The sequence below is a fragment of the Peromyscus maniculatus genome, chromosome 6 (assembly GCF_049852395.1).
Source record: "Peromyscus maniculatus bairdii isolate BWxNUB_F1_BW_parent chromosome 6, HU_Pman_BW_mat_3.1, whole genome shotgun sequence".
NCBI lineage: Eukaryota > Metazoa > Chordata > Mammalia > Rodentia > Cricetidae > Peromyscus > Peromyscus maniculatus.
In genome coordinates this window covers 78,487,004-78,502,086 of record NC_134857.1, presented here as the reverse complement: position 1 = coordinate 78,502,086, position 15,083 = coordinate 78,487,004, and the positions used below count along the sequence as shown (strand labels likewise).

General features: G+C 41.4%; 1 protein-coding gene across 4 annotated transcripts in view; it reads left to right on the top strand.

Annotated features, from left to right (window-relative positions):
• Nucleotides 1–15,083, top strand: part of LOC102926315 (NADPH-dependent 3-keto-steroid reductase HSD3B3-like) — a 79,729-nt gene that overhangs the window by 38,051 nt on the left and 26,595 nt on the right. For 2 of the 4 annotated variants that reach the window (XM_076574670.1, XM_076574665.1), the window contains exon 1: nucleotides 11,235–11,304. The exons of 1 other annotated variant lie outside the window; for it this stretch is intronic. The gene's annotated coding sequence lies outside the window, so the exon portion shown is untranslated. Of the gene's footprint in view, nucleotides 1–11,234; nucleotides 11,305–15,083 lie in introns of those variants that run through there. One more of the 4 variants, XM_076574666.1, reaches the window with a different exon arrangement.

The window sequence follows — 15,083 nt, the reverse complement described above, 5'->3', positions numbered from 1 at the left end:
GCATGTGAACATTATCATCATGTTATGCACTTCCTTACTGACTTTCTATGTGCACTTGTGTGTGCCTGCCTGTGAACCTCAGCAGGTGTGTGCAGAGGTCAGAGGACAAGATGTGGAGTTAGTTCAGGAACTGAACTCAGATTATCAGTCTTAGGGGCAGGAACCTTTACCTGCTTAGCCATCTTACCAGCCCTTAAGGTAAAGTTGGAAAGACAGGGCAGAGACTGTGTCTCTGGCTGATAGTCCCCACTCCATAGTGCTTTCTTCTGCTGCCTCTGAAAGAAAAAAAATATATTAGGGAAGGTTCTTATTTCAGCTCACTCTAGCTGACATGTTAACATTTAAGAGTTAATTCTCAGCATAGGCAATTAATTCTCAGTCACTTCTCTGAGTTCAAGGCTTGCCTGATCTACAAAGTGAATTCCAGGACATCCAAGGCTATATGGAGACACCCTGTTGAGAGAGATAGAGAGAGAGAAAAAGAGAGAGAGGGATAGATAGATAGATAGATAGATAGATAGATAGATAGATAGATAGATAGATAAAGGGAAAATACATGAACTACTGCTGTTGTTTTAGCTTAGAGATTTACAAAAAGAATAAAAGACACCATTTTCAAAGGAGGTAACAGGCTTGCAGGACCCTCTCCTCTCACCCTTCTCCCTCCATTCCATGGGGACTCCTTGAACCTTGCAGCAGATCCAGGATTCCTCCTTCCGACATTCCTCTGTGTCTGAAGCCTATATGTAGAAGCTCTGTACCCGGGGCCCACACTGGACTCCAGTAGGTGATTTCCACGGTTCTTCTGTCCCCCATTACACTCTCTCATCCTCATCCCTAGCCCTGTAGCAGCATGCTTGCAGGAGCCTGTCCATCAGTCCTACGTCATTACCTGGGGACCATGCTAAACCTGGCAGTAGAACCAGCTTTCCTCCTCCTGTGGACCCTCTCCTCCCCACTCCCTCACTTCCAGTTTATCCTGATTCCTTCTTGTAAGTGAACAATACCAAGAAGCACTTTGTATCTGGAACCCCAGTGGCTGCATCTGGCAGGGATTCAGATAGGGGAGTCACACCATCCTTCTACCCTCAGTTATGATCTCCCCACTCTCACCCTCAGATACATAAAAACCTGATACATGTTGCCTTTTCCCACCTCAGCTCCATTCACTGGAGACTCCAACTCTTGCTTCAGACCCAGGGTCCCCCTAGCCCATTCAAGACAGTCTCGCCAGGTTATTCTTTGCCTTAGGTCATCCTACTTGCATAAGGCCCACTTTCTACAACACCTCAAACTTCCTGGGGACCCCATCTCTTGATGTAGACAGGAACCCATTGGCTATTTCCAGGAGCAACTTTTCGGCCTTTTACCTAGCCCAACCCTAAACCTCTTTAGCACCCACCAACCTTCAGAAGCACTGTCTGCCTAGGAACCCACAACCACCACACTCTCCTAAGATCAAGAGAGGGCAGCAGAAACCAACAACAGAGCACCCACACAACAAAGACCAGACATCAACACCTAAAATCACCTCAGTCATCACAAACCCAGAGGCCAAGACACCAGCATGGAAACACAAGGACTTCAAAGCAGCAGTTCTGAATATGTGCAAGGACCTCACAGAGGATGTGGAAAAACCCTTAATGACATCTATGAAAACACAAAGGAACAGTGAGGGACGTGATGAAAACAGTTCAAGGCATGAAAGTTGACCTGGGACAGCTAAAGCAAACCCAACCTGACATAAAACTGGAAATGAAAAGACAAGGAAGTCAAACTCAGACCTCAGAGTACACAACACGGAAGAGCAAATCTCTGGTGTTGCAGACAAGGCATAAGAAATGGATACCTCAGTCACAAAAAAAAAAAATGTTAAATCTCTGCACAGCTCAGCAAACTTTGCTGTGTCACTAGGCATGGTCCTTGTGACAATTTCTATAGCTCTCTCTTGGTGAGAACAGTTCCAGAGATATGATGTCCATGTCAGTGTTCAGTTGCTTCTCTACAACTGAGTGTGGTACTATAGCATCTGGATTCTCAGCTTTCCTTGAATGTGCCTGCATGTTTTTCTTAATTTAAATATTGCTTCCCATTAATGAAATGACAAGTTGTAATTTTAAAACTGTATAGAAAAAGAGTGGAATAGAAGCCATTTATTCTTTACCCAAATAGAGTTCTTCATCAAAATTAACACACACACACACACACACACACACACACACACACAAACAAACACACACCCCACATACAAACACAAAGGCAGACAGAGAGAAACACAGAGACAGATAGACAAATACAGAGAGAGAGAGAGAGAGAGAGAGAGAGAGAGAGAGAGAGAGAGAGAGAGAGAGAGAGATCTGTAAAGAATGAAAGTCTAGACCTCTTGGCCCCCAGATACTAGATGTCACCCCTCTCATTTTTATTGTTCCCACACCATGGCCATGCTGAAAAAAGAACAGGAAAGAATGCACAGGGGGCTGGGATCAGGGTAGAAATGAACAGGAATCATTTGGATTCTTTGGTTTATTTCCTAACACTAACAGTGTATTGTCTGTGATTCCAACCAGAACCTGTTGGAAGCCTTTGTCCAGACTAGTGTCACAGCCTTCATCTACACCAGCTCAGTTCATGTTTCAGGGCCCAACACCTACAAGATCATCCTTAGTGGTCATGAGGAAGAACCACGAGAAACTACACGGTTTAATCCATAACCTCACAGCACAAAGATGGGTGAGAAGGCAGTGCTGGCCACAGTGTGTGATCCTGACCAATGGTGGCACTTTTCATTCTTGTGCCTTAAGGCCCAGGTACATTTAGAGGGAGGGAAGCTCATTCCTTTCTGGTGTAATGCTTACAGCCCTAAAAAATACCGGTGTTGTGGATGATACTGGGAAATTCTCCACAGTCCATCCATTTATGTGGGCAATGCAACCTGAGCTCACATTTTGGCTGCCAGGGTCCAAAGAGACCACAGATGTCATAAGCATCCAAGGACAGTTCCACTACATCTCAAATAACACCCATCAGGAAAGCTATGATGATTTACATTGCACCCTGAGCGAGCACTAGAGCCTTCCTCCCGCCCCCTGCTGCAGCAGTTCCTGTTCTTGGCTTAGGATTCCTTTCCATGGAAAGCAGCCAACACAGTTCACCTGGGAAACTGGTTTGAAGCCTTCATCTTCCCACAGAATCCTGGAGGCCATACCAGTTTGTCAAAGGAACAACAGAGACCTGGAATATGGCCTGTTGCTCCCTGAGAGATCCCTAGGGCTCCTGGCATCCCTCCTGCCCAGCCCTGAGCATGATACTCTACAGAATCAGGAGACACTTTGAGGGGCACTTGGGATGCCACATTTGCTTTAAAAAATGATCCTAGTCAGAGGATGGGGAAGCAGAGCTATTGTCAGCCTCCACTTGAGCTGTACAGGACTTTCCTCTGAGATAAACAACTGCCATCTTAGGAAGCTCAACTGTGCCTAATTGTGGATCATCCCAGCTGACCTAGTCAGCTGTTGATACCGCCTTGTAGAAGAGGGGGCAGAAGGATCATGAGACCCTCACCTGGGTGTCTAGAAACTCCGTACCACCTGTTATACTCAATTCTGCTCTAACTGTATATGGCCTCAAGGAGGGGCCTGCGTATATAGGACTAGAGAGAGGAGGGCTCTGTCTATTCAGCTGTGAGAAAAGTCATCATCCCTACTATGTAAAGACTTTCTAGTGTAGCCTTCTGCAGGGAGCCTCCACACTCCTGTAAGTAACTGCCTCACCTATGCACTGAAATTAAGGCCAATAAATTCACTGCTATGGCAGGAGGAACTTTAGTAGTACCTTGTCTTGGTTTGTCGTTGGAACCTTAGAGAACTGGTAAGACACTGTTCATGTCTCCTCAAGGGAAAGAATTTTAGGAACAACTTCCAGCGTCTGTATCACAGAAAATTGTAGAACACACCTGGAGGTGTGTGGTTATTCCCGGTCTTGAGTTTCAACTTTTCCACTTACACAGTGAAACAAATTATAAATTCGCAGCCAAATAAAGACAAAAATATTTGGATTCCTTCCAAAAGTTGTCTCCCACTGAGCCTGAGCTGTGGAGTACTGCCCTTCCCTTCACATTTAATTGTTTCTCCTTCTTCCTTCATATCCATAGCTTCCTTCCATATCCACAAGCTTCTCTCCTTTATCCTCAGCCTCTTTTCCTTTTGTCACTTCCTGTATTATCCAACTCAAGTTTCCTGAAAAGAGGAAGCAAATAGAGACAGGTTTGACATGTGGCAGGATTCAGACAGCAAAGTGCACTTGCCACTGAGCCTGACCACCTGAGTTCAAGTTGGGGGTTTTTGACATGGTTCTTAACTGGTCTAGGAACCAAAAGCCAAAAACCCTGTCAAGCCCACAGAGACCGTGACAATCCAAGCAGGTATGGGTTTGGCAATCTTGAAGGGATAAAGGTGCCACCTTCTAATATTGGATATTGTCTCCTCTGTCTTTAAATACCACAGACAGCACAACAGTCTCACCTAGCACCAAGACTTCTTCTTTGTCCTGTTCAATAGCACATTTGCATAGACAGACAACTGATTAAAAACAAAATTGGAAATTATAATATGTAAGCAAAGGATCTGTGTAAAGTTTAAAAAAAAACTCCAAAAGTACCATTGAGTTTCAGTTTGTGTTGGCCAACCTCTGGTGGCCATGAGGCTTGCCTGTCAGTGTGCTTTGTATAACCAGTGAGACCCTGAAAAACAGTTTTTCCTTTGTGATCCACTATCAAGTGTAGATAGCCTCTGGTTTAGGGAAGAGGATTTCTGTCTGCTTCCAACTAAGCACCAAAACTCCATCTGGCTTAAAACTGTGCAGGCAATATGACTGTTGCATAGTTTCTATGACTTCACAGGTGTGTAAATCCTGTTGTGTCTTGAAGGCATTATTTCCCTAATATCTTCCATCTTCTCTGACTCTTACAATCTTTCTGTCTCCTGGTCTGCAGAGTTCCCTGAGTCCTAAAGGAGGGACTTGTTGAAAACAATCATTTAGGATTGAATGTTTCAAGGTCTCTCACTCTCTGCAGTATGTCCAGCTCTGGATGTCTGTATTTGTTCCCATCTGCTGCAGAAGAAAGCTTCTCTGATGATAGCCGAGCAAGGTGCTGATCTATGAGCATAGTAGATGTCATTAGGAGTCATTTTATTGCTACATTTCATTAACAAGAAAATAATACTTGGTTTCCCCTAGGTCCCTGGCCTATCTAGCTAGCCTCAGGTTCTTGACCACTTGAGCAGTATCAGACATGGGTTCTGTCTCATAGTCTAGGCCTTAATTACAACCAGAGAGTTATTGGTTGCTCCCATAACTTTTGTGCCACTATCACCACAGGGTATCTTTGCAGGCTGGTCATCATTTTTGATTGCAGGATAGCAACCTTTTTACAGTGTAGATATTTATTGCTCTTATTGTTAATAACAAGCTGATTACCCGACAGTTGGGCAGGAAGAGTTTGGGTGAGACAGCCTGACATAGAGTATTTGATGGGAAGAGGAAGGACAGAATCTAGAGTCAAGAGCAGATCCTGAGAGCAGCAAGATGGGCATGCCATACTGAGAAAAGGTTGCTGTGGGATGTTCTGTATGTCCTATGGGAGACCATTCTTGGGTTCCTTGTGGCTTTACCCAGCATGTCCGCATAGAGGATGATTAGGACCACGGGCCTGAGTACAGGTGTCTGAGATGGTCTGCACTAGGCTGTGCTGGGGGATGGTCTGCATGTCAAATTGTTCTGATTGGTCAATAAATAAAACCTGATTGGCCCGTGGCTAGGCAGGAAGTATAGGCGGGACTAACAGAGAAGAGAAATAAAAGAACAGAAAGGCAGGAGACCCAGCCAGCTGCCACCAGGACAAGCCGCATGTGAAGATGCCCCGTAAGCCACGAGCCATGTGGCAAAGCATAGATTTATAGAAATGGGTTAATTTAAGCTATAAGAACAGTTAGCAAGATGCCTGCCACAGCCATACAGTTTATAAAGCAATATAAGTCTTTGTGTTTACTTGGTTGGGTCTGAACGGCTGTGGGACTGGCAGGTGACAAAGATTTGTCCTGACTGTGGGCAAGGCAGGAAAACTCTAGCTACAAAAGGTACTAAGCCACAAATAAAAAAAATATAGAAAGAAATATTACATGTGTTAATTTACATGTAAGAGTTAGTAACAAGCCTGAGATATTGACTGAGCATTTATAATTAATATTGAGCCTCTGTGTTGGTTATTTGGAAACTGGAAGGCAGGATAGACAAGTCTACCAACAAATGGTGCTCCAACATGGGACCACAATTTCTACACAAGACCTGAGAGAAAGCTTAAAATTTTTTTTACACACACAAAAATGGAGCCAAACTTGGCTTCCTAGTCTCGTGTCTCTGATACCAACTGTGACTCCAGGCAGATGCCAGTACACCCTGAATTAAACCACAAGGCAGGTTCCCTCAATCTCTCACACATGCCATGGTACAGGGAGGTATCTCTCAGCCACTGCCCGTGGGCTTGAGCTGCCAGGCTAAGCACTGCCGCCCCAGAGTGGAGTTTGGGGTTTTGCTCATGCAGACAGAAAAGATTACAGATATGCAGTAAAGACAGATTCAGATGGAAAAAACTTCTAAATGCGTTACAATGTATTTAGAAATATATGTAGGCTTGAGAGAGAAAAGAGAAGGTATAGAGAGTCATATATATATAAATAATAAATAATACAATACAATAATAAAATAAAGCATTTTAAAAGGGACTAAAGTTACATAAAAATAAGCCATATAAAGGTGGAAAATAAACAAAGAGACTGGATTCTATATGTTATTGTGTTGTCTTTAGATTTTCTGATTGTTGATAAAGAGAGTGCAACTGCTAAGAAACATTTGATTATGAAAGCTGCTAGATTAAACCAACCTATGGATTTTAAAAATGTCTTCACTTCAAAATTTAACTCAAAAGTTATGTTACTTTGGGAAAGAGGTTATGCTTTTCTTTCCACAGGAGATGAGAAACGATGGATTGTTTCTGGTTTAAGAAAATCAGGTTTCATTGGGGAAGACTCTCTAAAATCCTGGCTACAGGTATTAAATGAATAAATAAATGAAGAAATGAAGAAATAAATAAATAAATAAATAAATAAAAGAACTAGAATATAGGTAACATGTATTTTACCCCCTCAAACATAAGACAAAAAAAAAACATCTTTAACTGACTTAAGCACACCACATAACCATACATGTAATATATGTTACCTTTAAAAATTCATGTATTTTCAGAATAAGGGAATGGAACAAGACACCAATAAAAATGGATGGCCCAGATGATCCAGCATCCAGAACAACTTCAAGGCTGCTGGCTGAGTTGGTCCAGCCTCACAGAACACTCCAGCCATGACTTAATTATTATTCCAATTTTCTCAAGGTTCCTTCACAAATGTCAGCACCACCAAACAATAGGAAGTAGTCTAGAGAATGACTCATATTTGCATAAATGTGTTATGGATGTTCATTATAATTTAAAGGAGGTTAGATACTGGTTGTTATTGGTCATAGTTTTAAAAAGTATAACAAAAGAGTTAAGCACAAAGATATCTCTCTATATAGAAATGATAGGATAAAAAGATTGTTAAATCTATTTTTAACCTAAAAAGCAATTAGTAGTCTTAAATATTTTACATTGGTATGAATTTTGGTATATTGATACAAATTTAAAGTTAATTTTGTTATGCTGTATGTATATTTCTGCTCTTGTTTAGAGTATTGTGCTTATATAGCTCATTTAAAAATATAATGTATAATTAAGAAATACAGGTTAGTAGTTAGTAATCTATAATAGTCAAACTTACAGTCATGTGAGGTATGTTTTCAAGGTAATACAGAGTTTTATTTAGATAGATAGATAGTCTTAAATACTTCAAAGACCTACAGAATATAGTATTGAATATGTTTAATTACCTAAGGCTTTTCATGACAATGAGACACATCTGCTCAAGACATCCCCAATTTACATCCAAAGAAGATGATGGGCATCAAGGAAGCTCTGTATGGAGTTTTTCTATATGGCAAAATCTAGTCATTTGAGCATAAACTGCCCTTGCCTATAGCTAGAGTGTTCTCCAGTCCTGCCCAGACCCAAGTAAACACACAGAGACTTATATTAATTATAAACTGTATGGCCATGGCAGGCTTCTTGCTAGCTAGATCATACTTCTTAAATTAACCAGTTTCTATTAATCTTTAAGTTGCCATATGGCTTCTGGCTTTACAGCTTACTTCTATGTGTACTTTACAGCTTACTTCTCATAGTGGCGGCTGCTGGCAGCATCTCCTGACTCAGCCTTCCACCTCCCAGAATTCCCCTCGCTGCTTATCCAGCCTACACTATACTTCCTGCCTGGCTATTGGCCAATTAGCATTTTATTTATCCATCAATCAGAATAACACATTTAACAGCATACAAAAGACATGCAAACACTTGCTTCAATTATTGAAGGCAAACTGTTACAAAACACAAAAGCAATACAGAAAAGAAAATGACAGCCCAAAATTGCAAAAGTTAGGTAGAAGACTCCTTCAAACTTCCCTGCTTTTCAGAAATGTCTGTTAGATATACCAGGCCAAAGGGCAAAGTTGGAGGCCCCAATGTTACAGAAGAAATTTGGGTGACTGTCCAGGAAGTCAGACATCCCTGTTGTTAGGTAACATTTCATACTTCTAGGATCTTTGATGGATTAAAGACTAAATAGTTAAACTTATAGCCTTCCTTAGTTTTGATAAAAGGTAAATTAGGTATAAAACTTTAGACTCACATAGATAAGATATGTGATAGATTATTTTCTCTGATTTTACAAAATACAAATGGACTAATATTGTAACTATAATTCATACCTGATAACAGTTTTAGTTGTATATAATTTTACTATGTTAAAGTTAAAATACTCTTTTTTAATTAGATGAAAATAGGGAAATGCTGTGAAACAATCTCTTTACACTGTAAATATGCATTATTTTCATTGTTAATAAAAAGCTGATTGGCTTATATCTGGGCAGAAAGAGATTGGGTGAGGTGACCTGAGATAGAGAGAATGTTGTGAAGAGGAAGGGCTGGAGTCTTGAGCAGATGCAGAGAGAAGAAGATGGACATGCTATACTGAGAAAAGTTACCAAGTGGCAAAGCACAGACAAGAAATATGGGTTCATTTAGAAGTAACAGTTAACTTTCAACAAGCCTGAGCTATATGCCCAGCATTTGTAATTAATATTAAGCCTCTGAGAAGTTATTTGGGAGCAGAGTGCAGGACAGAAACTTGTGCCTACAGCAGGTTTTGTAGGTGGGTTGGTGTTTAACTTTTTCCTCTGGCAGGGCACAGAGTACTTTCCAGGATTAACACTGCTATTCAGAAGGGTGAAGGCTCTACATAGGCACCAGCTCAATTCCTCCACGTTCAGTGATTTATGTGGGTGTTGTCCTCAACAGTAAGACCTTCCCATCAGTTGTGTAGAGCAACCAACAGCCTTGGCAATAGCCTGGGTAATTTAGGTGTTGTGATGGGGTCTCTTTGGCCAACAACCAAATTAGATTAGATCTAATCCATTCCAGCACTGGTGGTTTCATTGGGTGGTGACAGATATCTAGTTGGGCCTTTGTCTCCCCTGTTATTGGTGATTCCAATTTAGAATTATTTTATACAAGTTGTATTTTAAGAAGTTTCCACTGTATTAGGTTTCCATATGAACTTTCAAATGGCACTTAGTTTTAGCCATCCCTCCCAGTATTCCCTCCCTTGTCTCTTCTTTCCTCTCCTCCCCATTTGATCCTCCCTTTCCCATTTCTCCCCATTCATCCACAACTATCTGTTCTATTTCCCCTTCCCAGGGAATTCCTTCTCTCTCACACCTAGTTCCTTATCTATACCTAACCTCTGTGGTTATATAGATCATAGCCTGCTTATCAAAGACATCGCCGCTAAGGTATAAACAAATACATGCCATATTTGTCTATTGGGGTCTGTGCTACCTCATTCAGGATGATTTTTTTGTAGTTCCATCCATTTATCTGTTGAGTGTGGATGAATCTGTGCGAAGTTAAGGGGAGGGAGTTGCATGTAAATATGATCAAAATATTTGGTATCAAATTTCAAAGAGTCAATAAAATAGTTTTGAAAAGAGTTGAATCTAAATTGCATGTGTGACATAACATAAGAAATTAAGATTATCGGCCCAGAAAATTGTTAAACTGTAAGAGTTTTCTCTATTGCAATTAGGTAAGCAAACCTCATCGTTGCTTAGATTTCATTAAATGTTTTTTTCTCACATCAATTTTCTCTTACAAAGAATTACAAGAGGTGACATTGAGTTAGTACCAGCTAAGACAAAGAAACTCCAAAATAAACATGAACAGTGAACTCTATTTGATATCAGGAGAAAGCAGAAAAAAACTAAAAACAAACAAACAAATAAAAACTAGCTGAAAACCTTTACATGTTAACCCTTTATTGAAGTATTAAATACAAAAAGCATTTGCTACCCCTGTTTGTCTACCCACTGAGAATGAGAGGCCAGGTCTCCATGGGGTGAGGTTCCACTCATCCCATTACATCCCCAGATCACTTGTCAGGTTTCCAGTTCAGCCACACAGTGGCCATGGCAAGATACACTCTTATTTTTAACTCCCATTTTCACTTTTTCCTTTTGATTACAATAACACCTTCAAAACAGCATCCACTTGATATTGAAAACTACAGTAATTACGTGCCATATAGAAAAATGGTCTATTATACATATCCTTTCAGTATTGAATGATTGGTTTTTATTGAATATATAGCTAGCAAAAGTAAACTTACAAATAAAAAATAGCAGACAGGGAGAAGTGGCATATAGACAAAGAAACATCATCAAACCAGGGCCTTACACTACCCATCAGAAATGACTAGAGTAGCCCAAGTGGGAGAGAAAGCAAAGTAATCTCAAAGAAGGCTCTTAAAACACTGACAGAAATGACCAGGGTGGCCCTGCTGAAACAGTCTTGCTGGAGCTTGACAGCATTGGTGGCCTTTGGATGAGAATGACCTCATAGACTCACATGCTTGAATCCTTGGTCCCCTTTGGTGGAAATGTGAGGAAAGCATTAGGATACATGGCCTTGTTGGAGGAGGTGTCCCTGAGGTGGACTTTGAACAGCTGCTGCTCCTAGTGTGCACTCTGCTTCGTGCTTCCAGATCAAGAAGGGAGCTCTCTGCTGTGCCTGCTGCAGTCCTGATATCCAACCCCAGGAAACAAAACGTGAGTCCAATTTAATGCTGTCTTTTATGAGTTGCTCTGGCTGTGATGTCTTGCAATAGCAATACAAAGTAACTAAAACTTGTTACTCAGTCATTGCCTTGTGAGGTTACCAGTTACATGGGTGAGCTTCCCATTTGCTATTCCCACAGTAGGTATCTTTTCACCATGAGACAAGCAATTACCTCTGTTGCCAATGGTTCTTCTAGCTGTTCTGGAGGGCTCCATGTCTTGAATACCTTTAACTGTTTTCTGGTCTCCTTTCTCCTCATCACGGGGACGAGAGAGGACTCATGCTCTCAGACTTGATTCCCAATATGTGTAAACAGTACGTATCAATTTACGAACAAAAGAAGTGACAGATGTGTCTTCTGCTAAGGCAATCTTCTCAACTCCTTATTCACCCACTCTACAAAGCTTCTCCCTTTACCACCTCCATGTGTTATCCATAGCTAATTACACTGTCCTTATAAATATGATGAGGGCCATTTACCTGGTTTCTGTGCTGAGGGGACACATGTCACCTCAATGTCAACAGTAACTGACCAGGTAGACAACTCTGAGTGAATAAACTGAAAAACGAGGTACAGTAGACACAGATTTTATCAAATAGCCAGCACAAGAAGGGAAGAGGAGGGAAGAGGCAGAAGGCTTTGAACATAAATGTAAATGTGAATTGAGGGTACTGCCTACTGTGAGTGAGTTGCAAAATCATGATGAGAATCAAGAAGCAGAAGCCACCGGGAGTCTATGGTGGAAAAATTAATCACTGTACTGTAAAAGAGAAAAGGGGAGAGAGGAGCACATGGAGGGAGGGACAGAAAGAGGGAAGCTGACCCTTTTACTGCCTTTGGGGACCCTACACCTCATTGTTCAGCCTTAATATATGGGGAGGTGCTGAGTCTTAGGGAAGCTCCGTATGTGATGCTCTGCTGATATTCATTGGATGGCTGCCCTTTCCTAAACAGAAAATGAGGAGGGGTGGATTGGGTGTGGGAAAGAGAGGGAGGTTACAGGGACTGACTGGGAGGAAAGGAGGAAGGGGAAACAGTAACTGGGATGTTAAAAAAAAAAGTGTTTTAAAGGAATAATGGGGGAGAGGACCATCCTTTACCATCAACTGAAATCCCAGCATCTATATCAAGGTTCTTCCAGGTCTGTTCCTTCTGGCAGCTCATGCCACTCCCTGTAATGTAGTTTCTCAACTACTTCTTTTTGCCTCAGCTACCCTTCCTGGGGAATTTCCACCCTAGCAGAGAGAGTTGCATACTGGTTCAGGGCACCTATCACTGCTGACTCTGGTTGTTCATTAATTTATTGATCATCCCACTGTTCTCTCTAGACTCCAGCAGAATACCTGAGAGCCTTACACCCAAAACTTGTGCTCATATCTAAATTGGGGCCAAGATGAGTATTGCATGATCTTACAGAAGGCAAGAATGAAAGAAGATAATGTACATAAAGAAAGCCCCTTGGCCTCCGTGAGCAGTATGTTCTAAATGGGTTGGGCAGCCCTATCCCTATGGCATTACTATTTGTGGCTTCCGCGGCCTCACTCTTCAGTGTCTCCAGTTGTTGGCTGCAAGTCTCCTCTGCAGGTGTTCTCATGTTCTTAGCACCTCCAATACTGAGGGTTCATATTCCAGCCAGTGCTTCACCATCATAGCCTCATGTATCACTCTCTCCGAGGCTCCTTACAGTGAATCTAACCCTGCTACACATTACTCTGAGTTCACAGGCTTTCTTTAAACTCTAGGTAAAAGCCAATATGATTCCAGAACACCTGCATTATCTGTGCCTGGAAAACTAGCATTATGTGAATGATGCCAGGTTCTGCTGAAAATTCCAGCAGTAGTCAGAGCCTCTTGGACCAAGGCTGCAGTGTCCTCTAAGTGTCTGAATCTAGGAAAAAACATCCATAGGAAACCACCTTTGAGTACAGCACCCTGCAGCTCTCTCTTTGAAAGGACTTTCAGATGCATGCTGTTTCACACAGTGGAGTCTGTGATCCAGAAACATGGGGTCACAATGAAATTTCCTGTCCCAGATTAATTAGCCCGTTACTTTTGAGTCAAGCCTTACTAACACAAGTGGTTGCTGGATCAATAAATGGTTCACATTTGAAATGCTACAGTCCACATTGAAATAGTAGTCTTTACTATCCACACATCTTTGGCATTCTGGTGTTCTGATCTCCCACCTATTGTGTGTTAAGATAATACAGCTTCCATGACAAGATTCTTCTTCTTTTGTTTTTATGTTTTGTTTGGTTTTTGTTTTATTTCTTTGTTTGGTTTGGTTATAGTTTTTCTTTTAAATTTGGTTTTGTTTTGTGGGGAGATATTGCAAGGGCAGTGAACAGATGAGAAGTCACAGGGCAATGAGTGGGATAGAATGCATGATGTGAAATCCACATAGAATCAATAAAAGCAAGGCCAACAATCAGGATACTGGTGAGGTTGTTGAGGCCATGGCAAAACTCACCTATGATGATCCTGGTACAGAAGCTCGTGAAGAATATTAAGAAGAACACATCAAATGGTTAGACTGATTATTGCAGCATGCAAAAGAATAATTAGGCCATTAAAGGCAAAATCTGCACACTTGGAGAATTGGACCAGGGACACAATTAATGTTGAGTCTCGTGACCATGATGATATGTGGATAGGAGAAGCAATTTCAAAATGTTTGAGGAATGTCAGATGTTTGGGGTATGGAAAACAAGGTCATTTGGAAAGGGAGTGTAAACAGGGTGTTCCAAGAAAGAATGATTATTCCAGGAACAAGGGCAACACAAGGCCCCTCCCTTCTGGATTATGCGGAAGGTGTGTGGTAAGGGTAAACTTTGGACCAAGGAGGGAGTGTAAACAGGGTGTTCCAAGAAAGAATGATTTTTCCAGGAACAAGGGCAACACAATGTCCCTCCCTTCTGGATTATGCGGAAGGTGTGTGGTAAGGGTAAACATTGGACCAAGGAATAGAGATCAACAAGAGACAGACAAGGTAATCCTTTGCCTGTGTCCTCGGGAAACTCCCAGAAGGGGCTCATGCAGCACAGCAAATTCAGTTCAGACCTTTCCTGCCATCATAGAAGAAACCCCTACTCAGAGCAATTAAAGAACCAAATGCCTCTTGGAATAAACCAGGCATTTAAAAATGAGTAGTGTTCATCTTTGTAAAGAAAATAAAAGAAAACACTACTCATTTTAAAATGAGCAGTTGTGACCATTTGGCAAGTAACTCAAAATAAGACCATTTGGTGTTTTCTGATCTTCATTAATAACCATCAGGCCTGTGAAATCTCTTGCAATGCACTGTGGAATAATTTTTTTTCAGAGCCAGTCCTCTTCTGTAATAAACATGCGCATCTGGTATAACTGTTGAGAGCTGTTCACAGTCGTACTGTTCTCCCATGATGTATATCTGATGTAATGAAAATCTTAGGAGATATCTGTCTGTTGAAGTAGGAAGCAAATTCATCAGTAGCTTCAATATAAGCGACCTCTTCATCATTGGGATCTACTGTGGTTTCATCATGGACTCGTTGATTGTCAACGGTCTTTGGAACAGGCTTTGGTGGAGCCTTATCACCAAGTATATTTATCATCCTTAATGTTTAACTTTCCTTCCCATGCATTAAGGGTGGAAGGCATTGGCTAATTTCCACAAGTGAGTCTGAGTTAAATTGCCAAATTGCAGAAAAGGATTTGACGTTCCATCTCCACGCCATTGAATAGATTCATTAACAGAAGAACTCATTTCTACAGTTCCATTCAAACTAT